The 5416-nt window shown below is 42.2% G+C and overlaps 1 pseudogene; it reads left to right on the forward strand.

Annotated features, from left to right (window-relative positions):
* Positions 1 to 194: 194 nt before the first annotated feature.
* Positions 195 to 5042, forward strand: LOC107510479 (annotated as a pseudogene).
* Positions 5043 to 5416: the final 374 nt, after the last annotated feature.

Consider the following 5416-nt stretch of genomic DNA (forward strand, 5'->3'; position numbering starts at 1 on the left):
GTTATTACTTTTATCACTATTTTTATTAACCCTTTTGAGCTGTTGATCCATTTTTGTAAATTGGAGCCATGCTACACACTAGTAATAATGAAAATGCAAATTTAATAGATAAGAAAATGCAAATTTGATAGACAAGAAAAAATGGCCAGCGTAGTCTTTACATGCACACGTGCAATATTCGAGAACATGATTAAGAAGTGATAAAGCTCTTCCCTTCTACGGCCATCCCTGAAGCAACAGTGGCCAAAGTGGAGTTCAGTTCCTTTGTGACTTCAGACTGGAGCACGGTCCGTAAAAGACATTTCGATGTACCTTCCCACACTCTCAGGAGGATCATGTCTTCCCCTCTTTCCAAAGAGCCGAGACAGAAATACAGCGTTCGATCTGTGCCCATCTGAAAGGATGATGCAGTTCAGACTGTGCGGGGACTCTGCAGAGGGCAGCAAACGGGTCGAGTGCCGCAGGTTTCCAGGAGAAATGTGTCCTCCGCACTGAGTGCGTGCAGCGGGAGGGGGCCGATGGCACAACTGTTCACGTGTGCATTCACCCCAGCGAGGTGCTTATCACGAGGCCGAAGCCGGACAAGGACTGCAAAAAAGGTCCGTGAACGTAAAGCCAAACCTCACCAACCTGGAAAGGAAAAGAGTCAACGTAAGGAAGACGCCATTGAGAAGATGTGGGGAGAAAGTCATCTTATATACAGCTTTCATTAAAAACTACTAAAATGGAAAAAAAAACATTCAGAAATGAGATAGTTATTAACATTATGGTTAACGTGTCAAATTTGAGAACAAAAATATACACAGACACAAAATTATGTTATCGTTTTCTCCTGGAAGGCTTGTCTATCGCAGACCAATTGGGGAGACCAATGGTTTGGGGATCTCACTTGAGAAATAACCGCTACCTACAGGTGATGGGGAGCCATCGACAAGTGTTAAATGGGAGAGTGACGGGTCAGGTTTTAATTTGACCATGTGCGGATTAGAGGTGGAGAGCCTGGAAAAGGATGCTGGTTAGGAGCGTGTTTCTGTGCCTGAATTAAAATGGCGACAGTGGGGAAGAAGAGGGGGGTAAAAGGGCCAAGAGATCTCTAGGGAGTAGAATCGGCAAGACTCAGCTCACCCCGGGTTTGAGGCTACAAGAGGAGAGGCTGATGGCTGTGCCCGAGCAATCGCTGGCCCTACCCGCCCATCTATCGAAAGGGCAGACACTCCTTCGGTGGCCTCACATCCAGGAGGCCTCACTTTTCTCTTGCACAAGGGCTCCCAGGCTTCACCTCCATCTCTCCAGTGTGCTTTCTGCATGTGAAGCAACTTGGAGTTGCTTACAAGGCACCTGAAATGAGCTGTCTTTGGGGCTAGGAGCCCCTGAGGGTTTTTTTTTTTCCCTGGGCCCTACACCACCACTGGTTTTCTGCCTCCTTCCTAACCACTCACCTCCCGAGCCACTAAGGTCTCGCCAGGCTTGCTGGGGCCCCTCCTACTCCCTTGGCCTACCTGGGGCAGTGTTGAACTGCAGTCCTCGGCATAGCTTCCACCCCTTCAGCCTGGCATTGCACAGGAGGAAGGAAAGCTCAGAGAGGGAAAGTAATGTCTCAACTCATATGAGTCTGCATTGGGCCCACACATTTTTAAGAGATTTTTATATCGTTTTTCTAATTATAGAAACATTTAAAATGTTATTACTATTTTGTCCTCTACAGTCTGTCCCCATATGATTTTCTAATTAGGGTTTATTTTATTTTCACAAATTAGAAAAATACAGATACACAGGCATAAAGGGATGAGAACCATCTTCTGAAGAACGTATGGTCAGCCTCGGGGCTGCTCCCCAGAGTGAGAGCCGCTGTATTAAAAAACCCAGGCGCTTGCTCTGTCCTGGTATCTTATTGTGCCAGAATTTATTCTTGTAAACTTTTAATTAATTTTTAGGTTCACATGCAGTTCTAAGAAACAATAGAGTGATCCAGTATACTCTTTACTCAGTTTCTCACTGTCGTAACATCCTGCACAATTGTAGTAGATATCACAACCAGGAAACTTGGGCACTATCCATTGATTTGATTCACCAGTTTTACGTGTACTCAGGGTGTGTGTGTGTGTGTGTGTGTGTGTGTGTGTGTGTGTGTGTGTTTAGTTCTCTGCAATTTTATCATGTGTGGATTTGTGTGGCCACCATCACTGTCAGGTTACGGAGCAGGAATTCCTCATGCTGCTCTGTTACAGCCACAGTCACCATCCCCTGCCCCCGAGCTCCTGGCCACTGTGTTTTCCAGATCTATGATGGAGCCATTTCAAGAATGTTCCATAAAGGCAATCATACAGTATGTAACCTTTTAAGATTGGCTTTTTCATTCACTGTAATTCGCTTGAGATCTAGCCAAGTTGCCTGTATCAGTAGCTTGTCCTTTCTCATTACGTAGTATATCCCATGGTATGTGGCCCACAGTGTTAAACCATTAACCCACTGAACTATTGAAGGACGTTTGGGTTGTTTCCAGTTTTCAGAATTGATTTTTGAAAATTACTGTGTTAACTTCTTCAAAACCAAAAGTTTCACTGCCGTCAGTGAAACAATATATGGAAATAAATAAAATTATCTTCCTCTTGTCTCCCCAGCAACCAGTGTATCCTTACATTTCTCTCATATGAATGTGTAAATACTAAAAGGAATTTTTTTGTTTGTAGAAAAATATGGTTATATACTTTACACTACAGTTAGCTTCTCACTTGAAAATACATAATGACATCCTTGCAGTAATGGTTGTAATGTAAAAGCATAACTTTCCACTTGGTATTTGAAATATCAAAACTGGATGCGGTATTGTGCCAGGACTTCCCTGCTCCTCCCTGCAGAATGTAGTCATTAACCCTGGAAATAATGCAAGAGGCAACCAGAGAACTCTGAAAGATGGAAAAGAAAAATGAGCTGGTTATGGATAGCAAGGCTGGAGGAATGATGTAGAGGGAAGATGTTTTATAATCATCCACTCAAAAGAAGAAAGTAACCTGCACCCAGCATTTCTTAGCCCCCGACCTAGCAGTGGAAGGCAGCCCAGGGGGAAGGAGACCCCTACCAACACCAGGAGAACTGGGGACCCCCAGCAAGGCAGTTCATCAGGGAACTCTCTCACACTCAGCAGCTGGGCAGGCTCTCTCCATCACCTCTGGTCTGAGACACTCTTCCCCACTGGAAGACAGCTGGTGATCCGACAGTGTCTTTGCCCATTGGGCCTGAGAATCCTCTTCCCCGTGGAGACACCAGGTGGCTGGGGTTCCTGACAAAGGAGATCTCACCACGGCCAGGCCTTGGCTCAGGAAGCAGCTGGCCCCCCGGGCAGCACCAGCAGGAACCAGTGGGCGCTGCAGTGGTACCAGATCAATTAAGCATACCACAAAACTCCAGAAAGGCTCTGAAAATTAAATTGTCTTTAAAACCACAGCCTACAAAAGTAGGCCAGGCCCACTTACAAAAGTTAAGCCTAAACGGAGTGATTGCCTGCTAAAATATAAGATTTAAATAGGACCCAGAGCCTCCTAACATAATAGTCAAAATGTTCAGGATACAGTTGAAGATCATGTTATATCAAGAACCAAGACAATCACAGCCTGAGTGAGAAAAGACAATCAGCCGATGCCAGCACTGAGGTGAAGAGATGTTAGTATTACTTGACAAGGATTTCGAAGCAGTCATTATAGAAAAGCTTCCACAGCCAATTACAAACTCTTGAAACCAATTAAAAATATAGTAAATCTCAGCAAAAAAGTAGAAGTAAAAAATAATTAAATGGAAATTATAGAACTGAAAATAGAATAACAAATTTTAAAAAACTTGCCAGATGAAATCGAGAATAGAGTGGAAATGACAGAATAGAATCAATGAAATTGAGGGTAGAATTTATCCAATCAGTACAGAAAAGGCTACTAATTAAAAAAGCTTAGAGACAATAACAAAAACTAAAACATTTGTACCATCAGAGTCCCAGAAGGGAACTGAAAAGAGTGGCTGAAAATAGTTTTCAAAAATAGAATGGCCAGAAACTCCTCAAATTTAGTAAAAAAGCATAAACCTGCTAATCGAACTAGTTGAGATTTATTTGTTATAATTTTTAAACATATCAACTCATCCAAATAGGATAAATCCAAAGATATTCATGTCAAGACACATCATAATTAAATGTCTGAAACTAAAAACAAAGAAAAAATGCTGAGCACACCAGAGTGAAACCACATATTATATGGGAACACTCATTCAAATGACAATTAATTTCTCATCTTAAACTATTGAGGCTTGAAAGAAGTCGACAACGTTTTTCATAAGTTGAAAGAAAAGAACTGTCAACCTCGAATCATGTATCCGGCAAAATTATCCTTCAGGGACGAAGGGGAAACTAAAAGAATTTGTCACCAGCAGACTTAGCCTGAAAGGATGACTAATGGAAATGCTTCAGATAGAAATGAATGATAAAAGCCAGGATATTGGAACATTAGGAGGGAAGAAGGAAGAATGGATAGAGCAGGAATATGGCTACATAAAATATTTATCCCCGTGATTTTTATAAATCATATTGGATGAGTAAAATTATAACACCATCTGGTACTAAAGAAAATATAAAGCGAGGAAGGTAAAGGGACCTAAATGAAAGGAAGGTTTCCACACTTCACTCAAAGCGGTAAAACAATACCGATAGACTGATGTTACATACGCGTTGTAACACCCAGAGCCACCACTAGGGAAACTGTGGCGTGATGCACTCAAAAACGTAAAATGGCACAGCCATGTTGCAAATGTGAAATGCCATACAAACCGCCATGCCAAATGTAAAACAGTATGGGAGTTCTTCAAAAAATTAAAATCAGAGTTCCCATATCATTCTTTAGAGAATTACCGGCAATTTCGGTTCTAGGCATATACTCAAAAGAATTGAAAGCAGAATCCCAAAGAGACGTGAGGACTCCCATGTTCATAGCAGCATTATTCATTATAGCTAAAACGAGGAAGCAACCAAAGTGTCTGTTGATGGATGAATGGATAAGCCAGATGGGGTATATTTATACAGTGGAATATTATTCAGCCTTAAAAAGGAAGTAAATTCTGCAAGATGCTACAACATAGATGTACCATTATGCTAAATGAAATGAGTTCGTCATAAAATGATAGGTACGGTATGATTCCACTTACGTGAGGTACTTCGAGGAGTCAAAAGGTGGTTGCCTGGGCCTGGGGAGAGGAGAGAATAGGATGTTATTGTTTAATGGATATGTAGATTCCTCTGGTACTTTCTCTAGACTGATAAGTGTCTAAAGCTCTCTCCAGAGATTAACCTTTAAACTTCAGGGTAGAGCGGTGGAGAGGGGGCACCTTTGTAAATGTATGCCCTGCTTTTAGGCAAACAAGGGGAGGGCAATGGGCT

Source organism: Rousettus aegyptiacus, unplaced genomic scaffold, assembly GCF_014176215.1.
Source record: "Rousettus aegyptiacus isolate mRouAeg1 unplaced genomic scaffold, mRouAeg1.p scaffold_m13_p_14, whole genome shotgun sequence".
Lineage (NCBI taxonomy): Eukaryota > Metazoa > Chordata > Mammalia > Chiroptera > Pteropodidae > Rousettus > Rousettus aegyptiacus.